This window comes from Labrus mixtus, chromosome 10 (genome assembly GCF_963584025.1).
Source record: "Labrus mixtus chromosome 10, fLabMix1.1, whole genome shotgun sequence".
In the NCBI taxonomy this organism is placed as follows: domain Eukaryota; kingdom Metazoa; phylum Chordata; class Actinopteri; order Labriformes; family Labridae; genus Labrus; species Labrus mixtus.
This window is the reverse complement of record NC_083621.1, coordinates 23,945,641-23,967,327: the sequence shown is the minus strand read 5'-3', so window position 1 is coordinate 23,967,327 and position 21,687 is coordinate 23,945,641. Positions and strand designations below refer to the sequence as shown.

The 21,687-nt window shown below is 44.3% G+C and overlaps 28 non-coding genes across 28 annotated transcripts; all 28 read right to left on the bottom strand.

The window, feature by feature from the left end:
- Nucleotides 1–105: 105 nt before the first annotated feature.
- On the bottom strand, nucleotides 106–187 carry trnal-aag (transfer RNA leucine (anticodon AAG)). The gene has a single exon. It is a non-coding gene; the product is annotated as a tRNA-Leu (tRNA).
- A 698-nt stretch (nucleotides 188–885) lies between these two features.
- Nucleotides 886–967, bottom strand: trnal-aag (transfer RNA leucine (anticodon AAG)). The gene has a single exon. It is a non-coding gene; the product is annotated as a tRNA-Leu (tRNA).
- Nucleotides 968–1,665: 698 nt separating this feature from the next.
- On the bottom strand, nucleotides 1,666–1,783 carry trnal-aag (transfer RNA leucine (anticodon AAG)). Its single transcript has 2 exons — nucleotides 1,746–1,783; nucleotides 1,666–1,709 (listed from the first exon to the last, which is right to left on the bottom strand). It is a non-coding gene; the product is annotated as a tRNA-Leu (tRNA).
- Nucleotides 1,784–1,942: 159 nt separating this feature from the next.
- On the bottom strand, nucleotides 1,943–2,014 carry trnam-cau (transfer RNA methionine (anticodon CAU)). Its single transcript has one exon. It is a non-coding gene; the product is annotated as a tRNA-Met (tRNA).
- Nucleotides 2,015–2,444: 430 nt separating this feature from the next.
- Nucleotides 2,445–2,526, bottom strand: trnal-aag (transfer RNA leucine (anticodon AAG)). Its single transcript has one exon. It is a non-coding gene; the product is annotated as a tRNA-Leu (tRNA).
- A 195-nt stretch (nucleotides 2,527–2,721) lies between these two features.
- Nucleotides 2,722–2,793, bottom strand: trnam-cau (transfer RNA methionine (anticodon CAU)). The gene has a single exon. It is a non-coding gene; the product is annotated as a tRNA-Met (tRNA).
- Nucleotides 2,794–3,223: 430 nt separating this feature from the next.
- On the bottom strand, nucleotides 3,224–3,305 carry trnal-aag (transfer RNA leucine (anticodon AAG)). Its single transcript has one exon. It is a non-coding gene; the product is annotated as a tRNA-Leu (tRNA).
- A 707-nt stretch (nucleotides 3,306–4,012) lies between these two features.
- On the bottom strand, nucleotides 4,013–4,094 carry trnal-aag (transfer RNA leucine (anticodon AAG)). The gene has a single exon. It is a non-coding gene; the product is annotated as a tRNA-Leu (tRNA).
- Nucleotides 4,095–4,793: 699 nt separating this feature from the next.
- trnal-uag (transfer RNA leucine (anticodon UAG)) lies at nucleotides 4,794–4,875 on the bottom strand. Its single transcript has one exon. It is a non-coding gene; the product is annotated as a tRNA-Leu (tRNA).
- A 159-nt stretch (nucleotides 4,876–5,034) lies between these two features.
- Nucleotides 5,035–5,106, bottom strand: trnam-cau (transfer RNA methionine (anticodon CAU)). Its single transcript has one exon. It is a non-coding gene; the product is annotated as a tRNA-Met (tRNA).
- A 440-nt stretch (nucleotides 5,107–5,546) lies between these two features.
- On the bottom strand, nucleotides 5,547–5,664 carry trnal-aag (transfer RNA leucine (anticodon AAG)). Its single transcript has 2 exons — nucleotides 5,627–5,664; nucleotides 5,547–5,590 (listed from the first exon to the last, which is right to left on the bottom strand). It is a non-coding gene; the product is annotated as a tRNA-Leu (tRNA).
- A 159-nt stretch (nucleotides 5,665–5,823) lies between these two features.
- Nucleotides 5,824–5,895, bottom strand: trnam-cau (transfer RNA methionine (anticodon CAU)). The gene has a single exon. It is a non-coding gene; the product is annotated as a tRNA-Met (tRNA).
- A 431-nt stretch (nucleotides 5,896–6,326) lies between these two features.
- trnal-aag (transfer RNA leucine (anticodon AAG)) lies at nucleotides 6,327–6,444 on the bottom strand. Its single transcript has 2 exons — nucleotides 6,407–6,444; nucleotides 6,327–6,370 (listed from the first exon to the last, which is right to left on the bottom strand). It is a non-coding gene; the product is annotated as a tRNA-Leu (tRNA).
- A 663-nt stretch (nucleotides 6,445–7,107) lies between these two features.
- Nucleotides 7,108–7,189, bottom strand: trnal-uag (transfer RNA leucine (anticodon UAG)). Its single transcript has one exon. It is a non-coding gene; the product is annotated as a tRNA-Leu (tRNA).
- Nucleotides 7,190–7,348: 159 nt separating this feature from the next.
- On the bottom strand, nucleotides 7,349–7,420 carry trnam-cau (transfer RNA methionine (anticodon CAU)). Its single transcript has one exon. It is a non-coding gene; the product is annotated as a tRNA-Met (tRNA).
- A 441-nt stretch (nucleotides 7,421–7,861) lies between these two features.
- trnal-aag (transfer RNA leucine (anticodon AAG)) lies at nucleotides 7,862–7,979 on the bottom strand. The gene is made up of 2 exons: nucleotides 7,942–7,979; nucleotides 7,862–7,905 (listed from the first exon to the last, which is right to left on the bottom strand). It is a non-coding gene; the product is annotated as a tRNA-Leu (tRNA).
- Nucleotides 7,980–9,431: 1,452 nt separating this feature from the next.
- Nucleotides 9,432–9,549, bottom strand: trnal-aag (transfer RNA leucine (anticodon AAG)). The gene is made up of 2 exons: nucleotides 9,512–9,549; nucleotides 9,432–9,475 (listed from the first exon to the last, which is right to left on the bottom strand). It is a non-coding gene; the product is annotated as a tRNA-Leu (tRNA).
- Nucleotides 9,550–10,212: 663 nt separating this feature from the next.
- trnal-uag (transfer RNA leucine (anticodon UAG)) lies at nucleotides 10,213–10,294 on the bottom strand. The gene has a single exon. It is a non-coding gene; the product is annotated as a tRNA-Leu (tRNA).
- Nucleotides 10,295–10,453: 159 nt separating this feature from the next.
- trnam-cau (transfer RNA methionine (anticodon CAU)) lies at nucleotides 10,454–10,525 on the bottom strand. The gene has a single exon. It is a non-coding gene; the product is annotated as a tRNA-Met (tRNA).
- Nucleotides 10,526–11,756: 1,231 nt separating this feature from the next.
- trnal-aag (transfer RNA leucine (anticodon AAG)) lies at nucleotides 11,757–11,838 on the bottom strand. The gene has a single exon. It is a non-coding gene; the product is annotated as a tRNA-Leu (tRNA).
- Nucleotides 11,839–12,536: 698 nt separating this feature from the next.
- Nucleotides 12,537–12,654, bottom strand: trnal-aag (transfer RNA leucine (anticodon AAG)). Its single transcript has 2 exons — nucleotides 12,617–12,654; nucleotides 12,537–12,580 (listed from the first exon to the last, which is right to left on the bottom strand). It is a non-coding gene; the product is annotated as a tRNA-Leu (tRNA).
- A 663-nt stretch (nucleotides 12,655–13,317) lies between these two features.
- On the bottom strand, nucleotides 13,318–13,399 carry trnal-uag (transfer RNA leucine (anticodon UAG)). The gene has a single exon. It is a non-coding gene; the product is annotated as a tRNA-Leu (tRNA).
- Nucleotides 13,400–13,558: 159 nt separating this feature from the next.
- trnam-cau (transfer RNA methionine (anticodon CAU)) lies at nucleotides 13,559–13,630 on the bottom strand. The gene has a single exon. It is a non-coding gene; the product is annotated as a tRNA-Met (tRNA).
- Nucleotides 13,631–14,861: 1,231 nt separating this feature from the next.
- Nucleotides 14,862–14,943, bottom strand: trnal-aag (transfer RNA leucine (anticodon AAG)). The gene has a single exon. It is a non-coding gene; the product is annotated as a tRNA-Leu (tRNA).
- Nucleotides 14,944–16,441: 1,498 nt separating this feature from the next.
- On the bottom strand, nucleotides 16,442–16,523 carry trnal-aag (transfer RNA leucine (anticodon AAG)). Its single transcript has one exon. It is a non-coding gene; the product is annotated as a tRNA-Leu (tRNA).
- A 1,488-nt stretch (nucleotides 16,524–18,011) lies between these two features.
- trnal-aag (transfer RNA leucine (anticodon AAG)) lies at nucleotides 18,012–18,093 on the bottom strand. The gene has a single exon. It is a non-coding gene; the product is annotated as a tRNA-Leu (tRNA).
- A 1,477-nt stretch (nucleotides 18,094–19,570) lies between these two features.
- Nucleotides 19,571–19,688, bottom strand: trnal-aag (transfer RNA leucine (anticodon AAG)). The gene is made up of 2 exons: nucleotides 19,651–19,688; nucleotides 19,571–19,614 (listed from the first exon to the last, which is right to left on the bottom strand). It is a non-coding gene; the product is annotated as a tRNA-Leu (tRNA).
- A 1,441-nt stretch (nucleotides 19,689–21,129) lies between these two features.
- On the bottom strand, nucleotides 21,130–21,247 carry trnal-aag (transfer RNA leucine (anticodon AAG)). Its single transcript has 2 exons — nucleotides 21,210–21,247; nucleotides 21,130–21,173 (listed from the first exon to the last, which is right to left on the bottom strand). It is a non-coding gene; the product is annotated as a tRNA-Leu (tRNA).
- Between the last annotated feature and the right edge of the window lie 440 nt (nucleotides 21,248–21,687).

Sequence of the window (21,687 nt, the reverse complement as noted above, 5' to 3'; positions counted from 1 at the left end):
GGCAAGCACTTTTTTCCCATTCAGTGTTTTGCAACATTTTATCAACATTTAGAGGTTATTCAAGTAAATAGTCCACAACATGAAGAGATGGCAGTCCTTGTCCAATGGCAGTGGTGGGATTTGAACCCACGCCTCCTGAGAAACTGGAGCCTTAATCCAGCGCCTTAGACCACTCGGCCACACTACCTTAATCCAGTGCCGTAGACCACTTGGCCACACTACCTTTCCATGTGGCCTGGTCCTATTGGGGAGGGCAATGTGCTGGATACTTGCAGATGTTTGCTCAATTATGGGGAATCTGAAGGTTGCGCGAGCTACCCTTGCACATAAGGTCAGACTGACCCAAAGGACAAAGCACAGACCAATAAAGATGGATATCAATTAGCAGAGGATGGTTTTGACCCATCAGCCTCTGGGTTATGGGCCCATCACGCTTCCGCTGCGCCACTCTGCTCTCAGTTGTCATGGACTGGGCTTGTACGTGTGAGGCTTTCTTTTCTGTTTAAGGCTAAAGAAAGCAGTGAAAACTAATGATCCAAGACGCCCAAGAAACTAAAACATTTGCCATACCTTTTTTAACAAGAACAAATTAAAATCAGATTTCCAATTCACATCTTTCCCTCTTGTCCAGATATTGTTTTCATGGGATTGGTCCTTAGAAACCCTGCCAACACTCATTGTGGGAGGGCACAAAGCATCTAGTGCCTTTGCCAAATGAGTAAGAGCAACTTCCTTCATGGTTAATGTTTTAAATGAATGTAGAAACAGGTTCTTGCCTTTGGCAAGCACTTTTTTCCCATTCAGTGTTTTGCAACATTTTATCAACATTTAGAGGTTATTCAAGTAAATAGTCCACAACATGAAGAGATGGCAGTCCTTGTCAAATGGCAGTGGTGGGATTTGAACCCACGCCTCCTGAGAGACTGGAGCCTTAATCCAGCGCCTTAGACCACTCGGCCACACTACCTTAATCCAGTGCAATAGACCACTCGGACACACTACCTTTCTATATGGCCTGGTCCTATTGGGGAGGCTAATGTGCTGGATACTTGCAGATGTTTGCTCAATTATGGGGAATCTGAAGGTTGCGCGAGCTACCCTTGCACATAAGGTCAGACTGACCCAAAGGACAAAGCACAGACCAATAAAGATGGATATCAATTAGCAGAGGATGGTTTCGATCCATCGACCTTTGGGTTATGGGCCCAGCACGCTTCCGCTGCGCCACTCTGCTCTCAGTTGTCATGGACTGGGCTTGTACGTGTGAGGCTTTCTTTTCTGTTTAAGGCTAAAGAAAGCAGTGAAAACTAATGATCCAAGACGCCCAAGAAACTAAAACATTTGCCATACCTTTTTTAACAAGAACAAATTAAAATCAGATTTCCAATTCACATCTTTCCCTCTTGTCCAGATATTGTTTTCATGGGATTGGTCCTTAGAAACCCTGCCAACACTCATTGTGGGAGGGCACAAAGCATCTAGTGCCTTTGCCAAATGAGTAAGAGCAACTTCCTTCATGGTTAATGTTTTAAATGGATGTAGATACAGGTTCTTGCCTTTGGCAAGCACTTTTTTCCCATTCAGTGTTTTGCAACATTTTATCAACATTTAGAGGTTATTCAAGTAAATAGTCCACAACATGAAGAGATGGCAGTCCTTGTCAAATGGCAGTGGTGGGATTTGAACCCACACCTCCTGAGAAACTGGAGACTTAATCCAGCGCCTTAGGACACTCAGCCACACTACCTTAATCCAGTGCCGTAGACCACTTGGCCACACTACCTTTCTATGTGGACTGGTCCTATTGGGGTGGCCAATGTGGTGGATACTTGCAGATGTTTGCTCAATTATGGGGAATCTGAAGGTTGCGCGAGCTACCCTTGCACATCAGGTCAGACTGAGCCAAAGGACAAAGCACAGACCAATAAAGATGGATATCAATTAGCAGAGGATGGTTTCGATCCATCGACCTCTGGGTTATGGGCCCAGCACGCTTCCGCTGCGCCACTCTGCTCTTGGTTGTCATGGACTGGGCTTGTACGTGTGAGGCTTTCTTTTCTGTTTAAGGCTAAAGAAAGCAGTGAAAACTAATGATCCAAGACGCCCAAGAAACTAAAACATTTGCCATACCTTTTTTAACAAGAACAAATTAAAATCAGATTTCCAATTCACATCTTTCCCTCTTGTCCAGATATTGTTTTCATGGGATTGGTCCTTAGAAACCCTGCCAACACTCATTGTGGGAGGGCACAAAGCATCTAGTGCCTTTGCCAAATGAGTAAGACCAACTTCCTTCATGGTTAATGTTTTAAATGGATGTAGATACAGGTTCTTGCCTTTGGCAAGCACTTTTTCCCATTCAGTGTTTTGCAACATTTTATCAACATTTAGAGGTTATTCAAGTAAATAGTCCACAACATGAAGAGATGGCAGTCCTTGTCAAATGGCAGTGGTGGGATTTGAACCCACGCCTCCTGAGAGACTGGAGCCTTAATCCAGCGCCTTAGACCACTCGGCCACACTACCTTAATCCAGTGCAATAGACCACTCGGACACACTACCTTTCTATATGGCCTGGTCCTATTGGGGAGGCTAATGTGCTGGATACTTGCAGATGTTTGCTCAATTATGGGGAATCTGAAGGTTGCGCGAGCTACCCTTGCACTTAAGGTCAGACTGACCCAAAGGACAAAGCACAGACCAATAAAGATGGATATCAATTAGCAGAGGATGGTTTCGATCCATCGACCTCTGGGTTATGGGCCCAGCACGCTTCCGCTGCGCCACTCTGCTCTTGGTTGTCATGGACTGGGCTTGTACGTGTGAGGCTTTCTTTTCTGTTTAAGGCTAAAGAAAGCAGTGAAAACTAATGATCCAAGACGCCCAAGAAACTAAAACATTTGCCATACCTTTTTTAACAAGAACAAATTAAAATCAGATTTCCAATTCACATCTTTCCCTCTTGTCCAGATATTGTTTTCATGGGATTGGTCCTTAGAAACCCTGCCAACACTCATTGTGGGAGGGCACAAAGCATCTAGTGCCTTTGCCAAATGAGTAAGACCAACTTCCTTCATGGTTAATGTTTTAAATGGATGTAGATACAGGTTCTTGCCTTTGGCAAGCACTTTTTCCCATTCAGTGTTTTGCAACATTTTATCAACATTTAGAGGTTATTCAAGTAAATAGTCCACAACATGAAGAGATGGCAGTCCTTGTCAAATGGCAGTGGTGGGATTTGAACCCACGCCTCCTGAGAGACTGGAGCCTTAATCCAGCACCTTAGACCACTCGGCCACACTACCTTCATCCAGTGCAATAGACCACTTGGCCACACTACCTTTCTATATGGCCTGGTCCTATTGGGGAGGCTAATGTGCTGGATACTTGCAGATGTTTGCTCAATTATGGGGAATCTGAAGGTTGCGCGAGCTACCCTTGCACATAAGGTCAGACTGAGCCAAAGGACAAAGCACAGACCAATAAAGATGGATATCAATTAGCAGAGAATGGTTGCGATCCATCGACCTCTGGGTTATGGGCCCAGCACGCTTCCGCTGCGCCACTCTGCTCTCGGTTGCCATGGACTAGGCTTGTACGTGTGAGGCTTTCTTTTCTGTTTAAGGCTAAAGAAAGCAGTGAAAACTAATGATCCAAGACGCCCAAGAAACTAAAACATTTGCCATACCTTTTTTAACAAGAACAAATTAAAATCAGATTTCCAATTCACATCTTTCCCTCTTGTCCAGATATTGTTTTCATGGGATTGGTCCTTAGAAACCCTGCCAACACTCATTGTCAAACACTGTGGGAGGGCACAAAGCATCTAGTGCCTTTGCCAAATGAGTAAGAGCAACTTCCTTCATGGTTAATGTTTTAAATGGATGTAGATACAGGTTCTTGCCTTTGGCAAGCACTTTTTCCCATTCAGTGTTTTGCAACATTTTATCAACATTTAGAGGTTATTCAAGTAAATAGTCCACAACATGAAGAGATGGCAGTCCTTGTCCAATGGCAGTGGTGGGATTTGAACCCACGCCTCCTGAGAAACTGGAGCCTTAATCCAGCGCCTTAGACCACTCGGCCACACTACCTTAATCCAGTGCCGTAGACCACTTGGCCACACTACCTTTCCATGTGGCCTGGTCCTATTGGGGAGGCTAATGTGCTGGATACTTGCAGATGTTTGCTCAATTATGGGGAATCTGAAGGTTGCGCGAGCTACCCTTGCACATAAGGTCAGACTGACCCAAAGGACAAAGCACAGACCAATAAAGATGGATATCAATTAGCAGAGAATGGTTTCGATCCATCGACCTCTGGGTTATGGGCCCAGCACGCTTCCGCTGCGCCACTCTGCTCTCGGTTGCCATGGACTAGGCTTGTACGTGTGAGGCTTTCTTTTCTGTTTAAGGCTAAAGAAAGCAGTGAAAACTAATGATCCAAGACGCCCAAGAAACTAAAACATTTGCCATACCTTTTTTAACAAGAACAAATTAAAATCAGATTTCCAATTCACATCTTTCCCTCTTGTCCAGATATTGTTTTCATGGGATTGGTCCTTAGAAACCCTGCCAACACTCATTGTGGGAGGGCACAAAGCATCTAGTGCCTTTGCCAAATGAGTAAGAGCAACTTCCTTCATGGTTAATGTTTTAAATGGATGTAGATACAGGTTCTTGCCTTTGGCAAGCACTTTTTCCCATTCAGTGTTTCGTATCAACATTTAGAGGTTATTCATGTAAATAGTCCATCACACACAAATAAGCAAGGACACAGTTTTCCTTGTCAAATGGCAGTGGTGGGATTTGAACCCACGCCTCCTGAGAGACTGGAGCCTAAATCCAGCGCCTTAGACCACTCGGCCACACTACCTTTCTATACAGCCTGGTCCTATTGGGGAGGCCAATGTGCTGGATACTTGAAGATGTTTGCTCAATTATGGGGAATCTGAAGGTTGCGCGAGCTACCCTTGCACATAAGGTCAGACTGACCCAAAGGACAAAGCACAGACCAATAAAGATGGATATCAATTAGCAGAGGATGGTTTCGATCCATCGACCTCTGGGTTATGGGCCCAGCACGCTTCCGCTGCGCCACTCTGCTCTCAGTTGTCGTGGACTGGGCTTGTACGTGTGAGGCTTTCTTTTCTGTTTAAGGCTAAAGAAAGCAGTGAAAACTAATGATCCAAGACGCCCAAGAAACTAAAACATTTGCCATACCTTTTTTAACAAGAACAAATTAAAATCAGATTTCCAATTCACATCTTTCCCTCTTGTCCAGATATTGTTTTCATGGGATTGGTCCTTAGAAACCCTGCCAACACTCATTGTCAAACACTGTGGGAGGGCACAAAGCATCTAGTGCCTTTGCCAAATGAGTAAGAGCAACTTCCTTCATGGTTAATGTTTTAAATGGATGTAGATACAGGTTCTTGCCTTTGGCAAGCACTTTTTCCCATTCAGTGTTTTGCAACATTTTATCAACATTTAGAGGTTATTCAAGTAAATAGTCCACAACATGCAAAGATGGCAGTCCTTGTCAAATGGCAGTGGTGGGATTTGAACCCACACCTCCTGAGAAACTGGAGACTTAATCCAGCGCCTTAGGACACTCAGCCACACTACCTTAATCCAGTGCCGTAAACCACTTGGCCACACTACCTTTCTATGTGGCCTGGTCCTATTGGGGAGGCCAATGTGGTGGATACTTGCAGATGTTTGCTCAATTATGGGGAATCTGAAGGTTGCGCGAGCTACCCTTGCACATAAGGTCAGACTGACCCAAAGGACAAAGCACAGACCAATAAAGATGGATATCAATTAGCAGAGGATGGTTTTGATCCATCGACCTCTGGGTTATGGGCCCAGCACGCTTCCACTGCGCCACTCTGCTCTCGGTTGTTATGGACTGGGCTTGTACGTGTGAGGCTTTCTTTTCTGTTTAAGGCTAAAGAAAGCAGTGAAAACTAATGATCCAAGACGCCCAAGAAACTAAAACATTTGCCATACCTTTTTTAACAAGAACAAATTAAAATCAGATTTCCAATTCACATCTTTCCCTCTTGTCCAGATATTGTTTTCATGGGATTGGTCTTTAGAAACCCTGCCAACACTCATTGTGGGAGGGCACAAAGCATCTAGTGCCTTTGCCAAATGAGTAAGAGCAACTTCCTTCATGGTTAGTGTTTTAAATGGATGTAGATACAGGCTCTTGCCTTTGGCAAGCACTTTTTTCCCATTCAGTGTTTTGCAACATTTTATCAACATTTAGAGGTTATTCAAGTAAATAGTCCACAACATGAAGAGATGGCAGTCCTTGTCAAATGGTAGTGGTGGGATTTGAACCCACACCTCCTGAGAAACTGGAGACTTAATCCAGCGCCTTAGGACACTCAGCCACACTACCTTAATCCAGTGCCGTAGACCACTTGGCCACACTACCTTTCTATGTGGCCTGGTCCTATTGGGGAGGCCAATGTGCTGGATACTTGCAGATGTTTGCTCAATTATGGGGAATCTGAAGGTTGCGCGAGCTACCCTTGCAAATAAGGTCAGACTGAGCCAAAGGACAAAGCACAGACCAATAAAGATGGATATCAATTAGCAGAGAATGGTTTCGATCCATCGACCTCTGGGTTATGGGCCCAGCACGCTTCCGCTGCGCCACTCTGCTCTCGGTTGCCATGGACTAGGCTTGTACGTGTGAGGCTTTCTTTTCTGTTTAAGGCTAAAGAAAGCAGTGAAAACTAATGATCCAAGACGCCCAAGAAACTAAAACATTTGCCATACCTTTTTTAACAAGAACAAATTAAAATCAGATTTCCAATTCACATCTTTCCCTCTTGTCCAGATATTGTTTTCATGGGATTGGTCCTTAGAAACCCTGCCAACACTCATTGTGGGAGGGCACAAAGCATCTAGTGCCTTTGCCAAATGAGTAAGAGCAACTTCCTTCATGGTTAATGTTTTAAATGGATGTAGATACAGGTTCTTGCCTTTGGCAAGCACTTTTTCCCATTCACTGTTTCGTATCAACATTTAGAGGTTATTCATGTAAATAGTCCATCACACACAAATAAGCAAGGACACAGTTTTCCTTGTCAAATGGCAGTGGTGGGATTTGAACCCACGCCTCCTGAGAGACTGGAGCCTAAATCCAGCGCCTTAGACCACTCGGCCACACTACCTTTCTATACAGCCTGGTCCTATTGGGGAGGCCAATGTGCTGGATACTTGAAGATGTTTGCTCAATTATGGGGAATCTGAAGGTTGCGCGAGCTACCCTTGCACATAAGGTCAGACTGACCCAAAGGACAAAGCACAGACCAATAAAGATGGATATCAATTAGCAGAGGATGGTTTCGATCCATCGACCTCTGGGTTATGGGCCCAGCACGCTTCCGCTGCGCCACTCTGCTCTCAGTTGTCGTGGACTGGGCTTGTACGTGTGAGGCTTTCTTTTCTGTTTAAGGCTAAAGAAAGCAGTGAAAACTAATGATCCAAGACGCCCAAGAAACTAAAACATTTGCCATACCTTTTTTAACAAGAACAAATTAAAATCAGATTTCCAATTCACATCTTTCCCTCTTGTCCAGATATTGTTTTCATGGGATTGGTCCTTAGAAACCCTGCCAACACTCATTGTCAAACACTGTGGGAGGGCACAAAGCATCTAGTGCCTTTGCCAAATGAGTAAGAGCAACTTCCTTCATGGTTAATGTTTTAAATGGATGTAAATACAGGTTCTTGCCTTTGGCAAGCACTTTTTTCCCATTCAGTGTTTTGCAACATTTTATCAACATTTAGAGGTTATTCAAGTAAATAGTCCACAACATGAAGAGATGGCAGTCCTTGTCAAATGGCAGTGGTGGGATTTGAACCCACACCTCCTGAGAAACTGGAGACTTAATCCAGCGCCTTAGGACACTCAGCCACACTACCTTAATCCAGTGCCATAGACCACTTGGCCACACTACCTTTCTATGTGGCCTGGTCCTATTGGGGAGGCCAATGTGGTGGATACTTGCAGATGTTTGCTCAATTATGGGGAATCTGAAGGTTGCGCGAGCTACCCTTGCACATAAGGTCAGACTGAGCCAAAGGACAAAGCACAGACCAATAAAGATGGATATCAATTAGCAGAGAATGGTTGCGATCCATCGACCTCTGGGTTATGGGCCCAGCACGCTTCCGCTGCGCCACTCTGCTCTCGGTTGCCATGGACTAGGCTTGTATGTGTGAGGCTTTCTTTTCTGTTTAAGGCTAAAGAAAGCAGTGAAAACTAATGATCCAAGACGCCCAAGAAACTAAAACATTTGCCATACCTTTTTTAACAAGAACAAATTAAAATCAGATTTCCAATTCACATCTTTCCCTCTTGTCCAGATATTGTTTTCATGGGATTGGTCCTTAGAAACCCTGCCAACACTCATTGTCAAACACTGTGGGAGGGCACAAAGCATCTAGTGCCTTTGCCAAATGAGTAAGAGCAACTTCCTTCATGGTTAATGTTTTAAATGGATGTAAATACAGGTTCTTGCCTTTGGCAAGCACTTTTTTCCCATTCAGTGTTTTGCAACATTTTATCAACATTTAGAGGTTATTCAAGTAAATAGTCCACAACATGAAGAGATGGCAGTCCTTGTCAAATGGCAGTGGTGGGATTTGAACCCACACCTCCTGAGAAACTGGAGACTTAATCCAGCGCCTTAGGACACTCAGCCACACTACCTTAATCCAGTGCTGTAGACCACTTGGCCACACTACCTTTCTATGTGGCCTGGTCCTATTGGGGAGGCCAATGTGCTGGATACTTGCAGATGTTTTCTCAATTATGGGGAATCTGAAGGTTGCGCGAGCTACCCTTGCACATAAGGTCAGACTGAGCCAAAGGACAAAGCACAGACCAATAAAGATGGATATCAATTAGCAGAGAATGGTTTCGATCCATCGACCTCTGGGTTATGGGCCCAGCACGCTTCCGCTGCGCCACTCTGCTCTCGGTTGCCATGGACTAGGCTTGTACGTGTGAGGCTTTCTTTTCTGTTTAAGGCTAAAGAAAGCAGTGAAAACTAATGATCCAAGACGCCCAAGAAACTAAAACATTTGCCATACCTTTTTTAACAAGAACAAATTAAAATCAGATTTCCAATTCACATCTTTCCCTCTTGTCCAGATATTGTTTTCATGGGATTGGTCCTTAGAAACCCTGCCAACACTCATTGTGGGAGGGCACAAAGCATCTAGTGCCTTTGCCAAATGAGTAAGAGCAACTTCCTTCATGGTTAATGTTTTAAATGGATGTAGATACAGGTTCTTGCCTTTGGCAAGCACTTTTTTCCCATTCAGTGTTTTGCAACATTTTATCAACATTTAGAGGTTATTCAAGTAAATAGTCCACAACATGAAGAGATGGCAGTCCTTGTCAAATGGCAGTGGTGGGATTTGAACCCACACCTCCTGAGAAACTGGAGACTTAATCCAGCGCCTTAGGACACTCAGCCACACTACCTTAATCCAGTGCCGTAGACCACTTGGCCACACTACCTTTCTATGTGGCCTGGTCCTATTGGGGAGGCCAATGTGCTGGATACTTGCAGATGTTTGCTCAATTATGGGGAATCTGAAGGTTGCGCGAGCTACCCTTGCAAATAAGGTCAGACTGAGCCAAAGGACAAAGCACAGACCAATAAAGATGGATATCAATTAGCAGAGAATGGTTTCGATCCATCGACCTCTGGGTTATGGGCCCAGCACGCTTCCGCTGCGCCACTCTGCTCTCGGTTGCCATGGACTAGGCTTGTACGTGTGAGGCTTTCTTTTCTGTTTAAGGCTAAAGAAAGCAGTGAAAACTAATGATCCAAGACGCCCAAGAAACTAAAACATTTGCCATACCTTTTTTAACAAGAACAAATTAAAATCAGATTTCCAATTCACATCTTTCCCTCTTGTCCAGATATTGTTTTCATGGGATTGGTCCTTAGAAACCCTGCCAACACTCATTGTGGGAGGGCACAAAGCATCTAGTGCCTTTGCCAAATGAGTAAGAGCAACTTCCTTCATGGTTAATGTTTTAAATGGATGTAGATACAGGTTCTTGCCTTTGGCAAGCACTTTTTCCCATTCACTGTTTCGTATCAACATTTAGAGGTTATTCATGTAAATAGTCCATCACACACAAATAAGCAAGGACACAGTTTTCCTTGTCAAATGGCAGTGGTGGGATTTGAACCCACGCCTCCTGAGAGACTGGAGCCTAAATCCAGCGCCTTAGACCACTCGGCCACACTACCTTTCTATACAGCCTGGTCCTATTGGGGAGGCCAATGTGCTGGATACTTGAAGATGTTTGCTCAATTATGGGGAATCTGAAGGTTGCGCGAGCTACCCTTGCACATAAGGTCAGACTGACCCAAAGGACAAAGCACAGACCAATAAAGATGGATATCAATTAGCAGAGGATGGTTTCGATCCATCGACCTCTGGGTTATGGGCCCAGCACGCTTCCGCTGCGCCACTCTGCTCTCAGTTGTCGTGGACTGGGCTTGTACGTGTGAGGCTTTCTTTTCTGTTTAAGGCTAAAGAAAGCAGTGAAAACTAATGATCCAAGACGCCCAAGAAACTAAAACATTTGCCATACCTTTTTTAACAAGAACAAATTAAAATCAGATTTCCAATTCACATCTTTCCCTCTTGTCCAGATATTGTTTTCATGGGATTGGTCCTTAGAAACCCTGCCAACACTCATTGTCAAACACTGTGGGAGGGCACAAAGCATCTAGTGCCTTTGCCAAATGAGTAAGAGCAACTTCCTTCATGGTTAATGTTTTAAATGGATGTAAATACAGGTTCTTGCCTTTGGCAAGCACTTTTTTCCCATTCAGTGTTTTGCAACATTTTATCAACATTTAGAGGTTATTCAAGTAAATAGTCCACAACATGAAGAGATGGCAGTCCTTGTCAAATGGCAGTGGTGGGATTTGAACCCACACCTCCTGAGAAACTGGAGACTTAATCCAGCGCCTTAGGACACTCAGCCACACTACCTTAATCCAGTGCCATAGACCACTTGGCCACACTACCTTTCTATGTGGCCTGGTCCTATTGGGGAGGCCAATGTGGTGGATACTTGCAGATGTTTGCTCAATTATGGGGAATCTGAAGGTTGCGCGAGCTACCCTTGCACATAAGGTCAGACTGAGCCAAAGGACAAAGCACAGACCAATAAAGATGGATATAAATTAGCAGAGGATGGTTTCGATCCATCGACCTCTGGGTTATGGGCCCAGCACCCTTCCGCTGCGCCACTCTGCTCTCGGTTGCCATGGACTAGGCTTGTACGTGTGAGGCTTTCTTTTCTGTTTAAGGCTAAAGAAAGCAGTGAAAACTAATGATCCAAGACGCCCAAGAAACTAAAACATTTGCCATACCTTTTTTAACAAGAACAAATTAAAATCAGATTTCCAATTCACATCTTTCCCTCTTGTCCAGATATTGTTTTCATGGGATTGGTCCTTAGAAACCCTGCCAACACTCATTGTCAAACACTGTGGGAGGGCACAAAGCATCTAGTGCCTTTGCCAAATGAGTAAGAGCAACTTCCTTCATGGTTAATGTTTTAAATGGATGTAGATACAGGTTCTTGCCTTTGGCAAGCACTTTTTTCCCATTCAGTGTTTTGCAACATTTTATCAACATTTAGAGGTTATTCAAGTAAATAGTCCACAACATGAAGAGATGGCAGTCCTTGTCAAATGGCAGTGGTGGGATTTGAACCCACGCCTCCTGAGAGACTGGAGCCTTAATCCAGTGCCTTAGACCACTCGGCCACACTACCTTAATCCAGTGCTGTAGACCACTTGGCCACACTACCTTTCTATGTGGCCTGGTCCTATTGGGGAGGCCAATGTGCTGGATACTTGCAGATGTTTTCTCAATTATGGGGAATCTGAAGGTTGCGCGAGCTACCCTTGCACATAAGGTCAGACTGAGCCAAAGGACAAAGCACAGACCAATAAAGATGGATATCAATTAGCAGAGAATGGTTTCGATCCATCGACCTCTGGGTTATGGGCCCAGCACGCTTCCGCTGCGCCACTCTGCTCTCGGTTGCCATGGACTAGGCTTGTACGTGTGAGGCTTTCTTTTCTGTTTAAGGCTAAAGAAAGCAGTGAAAACTAATGATCCAAGACGCCCAAGAAACTAAAACATTTGCCATACCTTTTTTAACAAGAACAAATTAAAATCAGATTTCCAATTCACATCTTTCCCTCTTGTCCAGATATTGTTTTCATGGGATTGGTCCTTAGAAACCCTGCCAACACTCATTGTGGGAGGGCACAAAGCATCTAGTGCCTTTGCCAAATGAGTAAGAGCAACTTCCTTCATGGTTAATGTTTTAAATGGATGTAGATACAGGTTCTTGCCTTTGGCAAGCACTTTTTTCCCATTCAGTGTTTTGCAACATTTTATCAACATTTAGAGGTTATTCAAGTAAATAGTCCACAACATGAAGAGATGGCAGTCCTTGTCAAATGGCAGTGGTGGGATTTGAACCCACACCTCCTGAGAAACTGGAGACTTAATCCAGCGCCTTAGGACACTCAGCCACACTACCTTAATCCAGTGCCGTAGACCACTTGGCCACACTACCTTTCTATGTGGCCTGGTCCTATTGGGGAGGCCAATGTGCTGGATACTTGCAGATGTTTGCTCAATTATGGGGAATCTGAAGGTTGCGCGAGCTACCCTTGCAAATAAGGTCAGACTGAGCCAAAGGACAAAGCACAGACCAATAAAGATGGATATCAATTAGCAGAGAATGGTTTCGATCCATCGACCTCTGGGTTATGGGCCCAGCACGCTTCCGCTGCGCCACTCTGCTCTCGGTTGCCATGGACTAGGCTTGTACGTGTGAGGCTTTCTTTTCTGTTTAAGGCTAAAGAAAGCAGTGAAAACTAATGATCCAAGACGCCCAAGAAACTAAAACATTTGCCATACCTTTTTTAACAAGAACAAATTAAAATCAGATTTCCAATTCACATCTTTCCCTCTTGTCCAGATATTGTTTTCATGGGATTGGTCCTTAGAAACCCTGCCAACACTCATTGTGGGAGGGCACAAAGCATCTAGTGCCTTTGCCAAATGAGTAAGAGCAACTTCCTTCATGGTTAATGTTTTAAATGGATGTAGATACAGGTTCTTGCCTTTGGCAAGCACTTTTTCCCATTCACTGTTTCGTATCAACATTTAGAGGTTATTCATGTAAATAGTCCATCACACACAAATAAGCAAGGACACAGTTTTCCTTGTCAAATGGCAGTGGTGGGATTTGAACCCACGCCTCCTGAGAGACTGGAGCCTAAATCCAGCGCCTTAGACCACTCGGCCACACTACCTTTCTATACAGCCTGGTCCTATTGGGGAGGCCAATGTGCTGGATACTTGAAGATGTTTGCTCAATTATGGGGAATCTGAAGGTTGCGCGAGCTACCCTTGCACATAAGGTCAGACTGACCCAAAGGACAAAGCACAGACCAATAAAGATGGATATCAATTAGCAGAGGATGGTTTCGATCCATCGACCTCTGGGTTATGGGCCCAGCACGCTTCCGCTGCGCCACTCTGCTCTCAGTTGTCGTGGACTGGGCTTGTACGTGTGAGGCTTTCTTTTCTGTTTAAGGCTAAAGAAAGCAGTGAAAACTAATGATCCAAGACGCCCAAGAAACTAAAACATTTGCCATACCTTTTTTAACAAGAACAAATTAAAATCAGATTTCCAATTCACATCTTTCCCTCTTGTCCAGATATTGTTTTCATGGGATTGGTCCTTAGAAACCCTGCCAACACTCATTGTCAAACACTGTGGGAGGGCACAAAGCATCTAGTGCCTTTGCCAAATGAGTAAGAGCAACTTCCTTCATGGTTAATGTTTTAAATGGATGTAAATACAGGTTCTTGCCTTTGGCAAGCACTTTTTTCCCATTCAGTGTTTTGCAACATTTTATCAACATTTAGAGGTTATTCAAGTAAATAGTCCACAACATGAAGAGATGGCAGTCCTTGTCAAATGGCAGTGGTGGGATTTGAACCCACACCTCCTGAGAAACTGGAGACTTAATCCAGCGCCTTAGGACACTCAGCCACACTACCTTAATCCAGTGCCATAGACCACTTGGCCACACTACCTTTCTATGTGGCCTGGTCCTATTGGGGAGGCCAATGTGGTGGATACTTGCAGATGTTTGCTCAATTATGGGGAATCTGAAGGTTGCGCGAGCTACCCTTGCACATAAGGTCAGACTGAGCCAAAGGACAAAGCACAGACCAATAAAGATGGATATAAATTAGCAGAGGATGGTTTCGATCCATCGACCTCTGGGTTATGGGCCCAGCACCCTTCCGCTGCGCCACTCTGCTCTCGGTTGCCATGGACTAGGCTTGTACGTGTGAGGCTTTCTTTTCTGTTTAAGGCTAAAGAAAGCAGTGAAAACTAATGATCCAAGACGCCCAAGAAACTAAAACATTTGCCATACCTTTTTTAACAAGAACAAATTAAAATCAGATTTCCAATTCACATCTTTCCCTCTTGTCCAGATATTGTTTTCATGGGATTGGTCCTTAGAAACCCTGCCAACACTCATTGTCAAACACTGTGGGAGGGCACAAAGCATCTAGTGCCTTTGCCAAATGAGTAAGAGCAACTTCCTTCATGGTTAATGTTTTAAATGGATGTAGATACAGGTTCTTGCCTTTGGCAAGCACTTTTTTCCCATTCAGTGTTTTGCAACATTTTATCAACATTTAGAGGTTATTCAAGTAAATAGTCCACAACATGAAGAGATGGCAGTCCTTGTCAAATGGCAGTGGTGGGATTTGAACCCACGCCTCCTGAGAGACTGGAGCCTTAATCCAGCGCCTTAGACCACTCGGCCACACTACCTTAATCCAGTGCAATAGACCACTCGGACACACTACCTTTCTATATGGCCTGGTCCTATTGTGGAGGCTAATGTACTGGATACTTGCAGATGTTTGCTCAATTATGGGGAATCTGAAGGTTGCGCGAGCTACCCTTGCACATAAGGTCAGACTGACCCAAAGGACAAAGCACAGACCAATAAAGATGGATATCAATTAGCAGAGGATGGTTTCGATCCATCGACCTCTGGGTTATGGGCCCAGCACGCTTCCGCTGCGCCACTCTGCTCTTGGTTGTCATGGACTGGGCTTGTACGTGTGAGGCTTTCTTTTCTGTTTAAGGCTAAAGAAAGCAGTGAAAACTAATGATCCAAGACGCCCAAGAAACTAAAACATTTGCCATACCTTTTTTAACAAGAACAAATTAAAATCAGATTTCCAATTCACATCTTTCCCTCTTGTCCAGATATTGTTTTCATGGGATTGGTCCTTAGAAACCCTGCCAACACTCATTGTCAAACACTGTGGGAGGGCACAAAGCATCTAGTGCCTTTGCCAAATGAGTAAGAGCAACTTCCTTCATGGTTAATGTTTTAAATGGATGTAAATACAGGTTCTTGCCTTTGGCAAGCACTTTTTTCCCATTCAGTGTTTTGCAACATTTTATCAACATTTAGAGGTTATTCAAGTAAATAGTCCACAACATGAAGAGATGGCAGTCCTTGTCAAATGGCAGTGGTGGGATTTGAACCCACACCTCCTGAGAAACTGGAGACTTAATCCAGCGCCTTAGGACACTCAGCCACACTACCTTAATCCAGTGCCATAGACCACTTGGCCACACTACCTTTCTATGTGGCCTGGTCCTATTGGGGAGGCCAATGTGGTGGATACTTGCAGATGTTTGCTCAATTATGGGGAATCTGAAGGTTGCGCGAGCTACCCTTGCACATAAGGTCAGACTGAGCCAAAGGACAAAGCACAGACCAATAAAGATGGATATAAATTAGCAGAGGATGGTTTCGATCCATCGACCTCTGGGTTATGGGCCCAGCACCCTTCCGCTGCACCACTCTGCTCTCGGTTGCCATGGACTAGGCTTGTACGTGTGAGGCTTTCTTTTCTGTTTAAGGCTAAAGAAAGCAGTGAAAACTAATGATCCAAGACGCCCAAGAAACTAAAACATTTGCCATACCTTTTTTAACAAGAACAAATTAAAATCAGATTTCCAATTCACATCTTTCCCTCTTGTCCAGATATTGTTTTCATGGGATTGGTCCTTAGAAACCCTGCCAACACTCATTGTCAAACACTGTGGGAGGGCACAAAGCATCTAGTGCCTTTGCCAAATGAGTAAGAGCAACTTCCTTCATGGTTAATGTTTTAAATGGATGTAGATACAGGTTCTTGCCTTTGGCAAGCACTTTTTTCCCATTCAGTGTTTTGCAACATTTTATCAACATTTAGAGGTTATTCAAGTAAATAGTCCACAACATGAAGAGATGGCAGTCCTTGTCAAATGGCAGTGGTGGGATTTGAACCCACGCCTCCTGAGAGACTGGAGCCTTAATCCAGTGCCTTAGACCACTCGGCCACACTACCTTAATCCAGTGCAATAGACCACTCGGACACACTACCTTTCTATATGGCCTGGTCCTATTGTGGAGGCTAATGTACTGGATACTTGCAGATGTTTGCTCAATTATGGGGAATCTGAAGGTTGCGCGAGCTACCCTTGCACATAAGGTCAGACTGACCCAAAGGACAAAGCACAGACCAATAAAGATGGATATCAATTAGCAGAGAATGGTTTCGATCCATCGACCTCTGGGTTATGGGCCCAGCACGCTTCCGCTGCGCCACTCTGCTCTCGGTTGCCATGGACTAGGCTTGTACGTGTGAGGCTTTCTTTTCTGTTTAAGGCTAAAGAAAGCAGTGAAAACTAATGATCCAAGACGCCCAAGAAACTAAAACATTTGCCATACCTTTTTTAACAAGAACAAATTAAAATCAGATTTCCAATTCACATCTTTCCCTCTTGTCCAGATATTGTTTTCATGGGATTGGTCCTTAGAAACCCTGCCAACACTCATTGTGGGAGGGCACAAAGCATCTAGTGCCTTTGCCAAATGAGTAAGAGCAACTTCCTTCATGGTTAATGTTTTAAATGGATGTAGATACAGGTTCTTGCCTTTGGCAAGCACTTTTTTCCCATTCAGTGTTTTGCAACATTTTATCAACATTTAGAGGTTATTCAAGTAAATAGTCCACAACATGAAGAGATGGCAGTCCTTGTCAAATGGCAGTGGTGGGATTTGAACCCACACCTCCTGAGAAACTGGAGACTTAATCCAGCGCCTTAGGACACTCAGCCACACTACCTTAATCCAGTGCTGTAGACCACTTGGCCACACTACCTTTCTATGTGGCCTGGTCCTATTGGGAAGGCCAATGTGGTGGATACTTGCAGATGTTTGCTCAATTATGGGGAATCTGAAGGTTGCGCGAGCTACCCTTGCACATAAGGTCAGACTGACCCAAAGGACAAAGCACAGACCAATAAAGATGGATATCAATTAGCAGAGAATGGTTTCGATCCATCGACCTCTGGGTTATGGGCCCAGCACGCTTCCGCTGCGCCACTCTGCTCTCGGTTGCCATGGACTAGGCTTGTACGTGTGAGGCTTTCTTTTCTGTTTAAGGCTAAAGAAAGCAGTGAAAACTAATGATCCAAGACGCCCAAGAAACTAAAACATTTGCCATACCTTTTTTAACAAGAACAAATTAAAATCAGATTTCCAATTCACATCTTTCCCTCTTGTCCAGATATTGTTTTCATGGGATTGGTCCTTAGAAACCCTGCCAACACTCATTGTCAAACACTGTGGGAGGGCACAAAGCATCTAGTGCCTTTGCCAAATGAGTAAGAGCAACTTCCTTCATGGTTAATGTTTTAAATGGATGTAGATACAGGTTCTTGCCTTTGGCAAGCACTTTTTTCCCATTCAGTGTTTTGCAACATTTTATCAACATTTAGAGGTTATTCAAGTAAATAGTCCACAGCATGAAGAGATGGCAGTCCTTGTCAAATGGCAGTGGTGGGATTTGAACCCACGCCTCCTGAGAGACTGGAGCCTTAATCCAGCGCCTTAGACCACTCGGCCACACTACCTTAATCCAGTGCAATAGACCACTCGGACACACTACCTTTCTATATGGCCTGGTCCTATTGTGGAGGCTAATGTACTGGATACTTGCAGATGTTTGCTCAATTATGGGGAATCTGAAGGTTGCGCGAGCTACCCTTGCACATAAGGTCAGACTGACCCAAAGGACAAAGCACAGACCAATAAAGATGGATATCAATTAGCAGAGGATGGTTTCGATCCATCGACCTCTGGGTTATGGGCCCAGCACACTTCCGCTGCGCCACTCTGCTCTCGGTTGTCATGGACTGGGCTTGTACGTGTGAGGCTTTCTTTTCTGTTTAAGGCTAAAGAAAGCAGTGAAAACTAATGATCCAAGACGCCCAAGAAACTAAAACATTTGCCATACCTTTTTTAACAAGAACAAATTAAAATCAGATTTCCAATTCACATCTTTCCCTCTTGTCCAGATATTGTTTTCATGGGATTGGTCCTTAGAAACCCTGCCAACACTCATTGTGGGAGGGCACAAAGCATCTAGTGCCTTTGCCAAATGAGTAAGAGCAACTTCCTTCATGGTTAATGTTTTAAATGGATGTAGATACAGGTTCTTGCCTTTGGCAAGCACTTTTTCCCATTCAGTGTTTTGCAACATTTTATCAACATTTAGAGGTTATTCAAGTAAATAGTCCACAACATGAAGAGATGGCAGTCCTTGTCAAATGGCAGTGGTGGGATTTGAACCCACACCTCCTGAGAAGCTGGAGACTTAATCCAGCGCCTTAGGACACTCAGCCACACTACCTTAATCCAGTGCCGTAGACCACTTGGCCACACTACCTTTCTTTGTGGCCTGGTCCTATTGGGGAGGCCAATGTGGTGGATACTTGCAGATGTTTGCTCAATTATGGGGAATCTGAAGGTTGCGCGAGCTACCCTTGCACATAAGGTCAGACTGACCCAAAGGACAAAGCACAGACCAATAAAGATGGATATCAATTAGCAGAGAATGGTTTCGATCCATCGACCTCTGGGTTATGGGCCCAGCACGCTTCCGCTGCGCCACTCTGCTCTTGGTTGTCATGGACTGGGCTTGTACGTGTGAGGCTTTCTTTTCTGTTTTAAGGCTAAAGAAAGCAGTGAAAACTAATGATCCAAGACGCCCAAGAAACTAAAACATTTGCCATACCTTTTTTAACAAGAACAAATTAAAATCAGATTTCCAATTCACATCTTTCCCTCTTGTCCAGATATTGTTTTCATGGGATTGGTCCTTAGAAACCCTGCCAACACTCATTGTGGGAGGGCACAAAGCATCTAGTGCCTTTGCCAAATGAGTAAGAGCAACTTCCTTCATGGTTAATGTTTTAAATGGATGTAGATACAGGTTCTTGCCTTTGGCAAGCACTTTTTCCCATTCAGTGTTTTGCAACATTTTATCAACATTTAGAGGTTATTCAAGTAAATAGTCCACAACATGAAGAGATGGCAGTCCTTGTCAAATGGCAGTGGTGGGATTTGAACCCACACCTCCTGAGAAACTGGAGACTTAATCCAGCGCCTTAGGACACTCAGCCACACTACCTTAATCCAGTGCCGTAGACCACTTGGCCACACTACCTTTCTTTGTGGCCTGGTCCTATTGGGGAGGCCAATGTGGTGGATACTTGCAGATGTTTGCTCAATTATGGGGAATCTGAAGGTTGCGCGAGCTACCCTTGCACATAAGGTCAGACTGACACAAAGGACAAAGCACAGACCAATAAAGATGGATATCAATTAGCAGAGAATGGTTTCAATCCATCGACCTCTGGGTTATGGGCCCAGCACGCTTCCGCTGCGCCACTCTGCTCTCGGTTGCCATGGACTAGGCTTGTACGTGTGAGGCTTTCTTTTCTGTTTAAGGCTAAAGAAAGCAGTGAAAACTAATGATCCAAGACGCCCAAGAAACTAAAACATTTGCCATACCTTTTTTAACAAGAACAAATTAAAATCAGATTTCCAATTCACATCTTTCCCTCTTGTCCAGATATTGTTTTCATGGGATTGGTCCTTAGAAACCCTGCCAACACTCATTGTGGGAGGGCACAAAGCATCTAGTGCCTTTGCCAAATGAGTAAGAGCAACTTCCTTCATGGTTAATGTTTTAAATGGATGTAGATACAGGTTCTTGCCTTTGGCAAGCACTTTTTCCCATTCAGTGTTTTGCAACATTTTATCAACATTTAGAGGTTATTCAAGTAAATAGTCCACAACATGAAGAGATGGCAGTCCTTGTCAAATGGCAGTGGTGGGATTTGAACCCACACCTCCTGAGAAGCTGGAGACTTAATCCAGCGCCTTAGGACACTCAGCCACACTACCTTAATCCAGTGCCGTAGACCACTTGGCCACACTACCTTTCTTTGTGGCCTGGTCCTATTGGGGAGGCCAATGTGGTGGATACTTGCAGATGTTTGCTCAATTATGGGGAATCTGAAGGTTGCGCGAGCTACCCTTGCACATAAGGTCAGACTGACCCAAAGGACAAAGCACAGACCAATAAAGATGGATATCAATTAGCAGAGAATGGTTTCGATCCATCGACCTCTGGGTTATGGGCCCAGCACGCTTCCGCTGCGCCACTCTGCTCTTGGTTGTCATGGACTGGGCTTGTACGTGTGAGGCTTTCTTTTCTGTTTTAAGGCTAAAGAAAGCAGTGAAAACTAATGATCCAAGACGCCCAAGAAACTAAAACATTTGCCATACCTTTTTTAACAAGAACAAATTAAAATCAGATTTCCAATTCACATCTTTCCCTCTTGTCCAGATATTGTTTTCATGGGATTGGTCCTTAGAAACCCTGCCAACACTCATTGTGGGAGGGCACAAAGCATCTAGTGCCTTTGCCAAATGAGTAAGAGCAACTTCCTTCATGGTTAATGTTTTAAATGGATGTAGATACAGGTTCTTGCCTTTGGCAAGCACTTTTTCCCATTCAGTGTTTTGCAACATTTTATCAACATTTAGAGGTTATTCAAGTAAATAGTCCACAACATGAAGAGATGGCAGTCCTTGTCAAATGGCAGTGGTGGGATTTGAACCCACACCTCCTGAGAAACTGGAGACTTAATCCAGCGCCTTAGGACACTCAGCCACACTACCTTAATCCAGTGCCGTAGACCACTTGGCCACACTACCTTTCTTTGTGGCCTGGTCCTATTGGGGAGGCCAATGTGGTGGATACTTGCAGATGTTTGCTCAATTATGGGGAATCTGAAGGTTGCGCGAGCTACCCTTGCACATAAGGTCAGACTGACACAAAGGACAAAGCACAGACCAATAAAGATGGATATCAATTAGCAGAGAATGGTTTCAATCCATCGACCTCTGGGTTATGGGCCCAGCACGCTTCCGCTGCGCCACTCTGCTCTCGGTTGCCATGGACTAGGCTTGTACGTGTGAGGCTTTCTTTTCTGTTTAAGGCTAAAGAAAGCAGTGAAAACTAATGATCCAAGACGCCCAAGAAACTAAAACATTTGCCATACCTTTTTTAACAAGAACAAATTAAAATCAGATTTCCAATTCACATCTTTCCCTCTTGTCCAGATATTGTTTTCATGGGATTGGTCCTTAGAAAC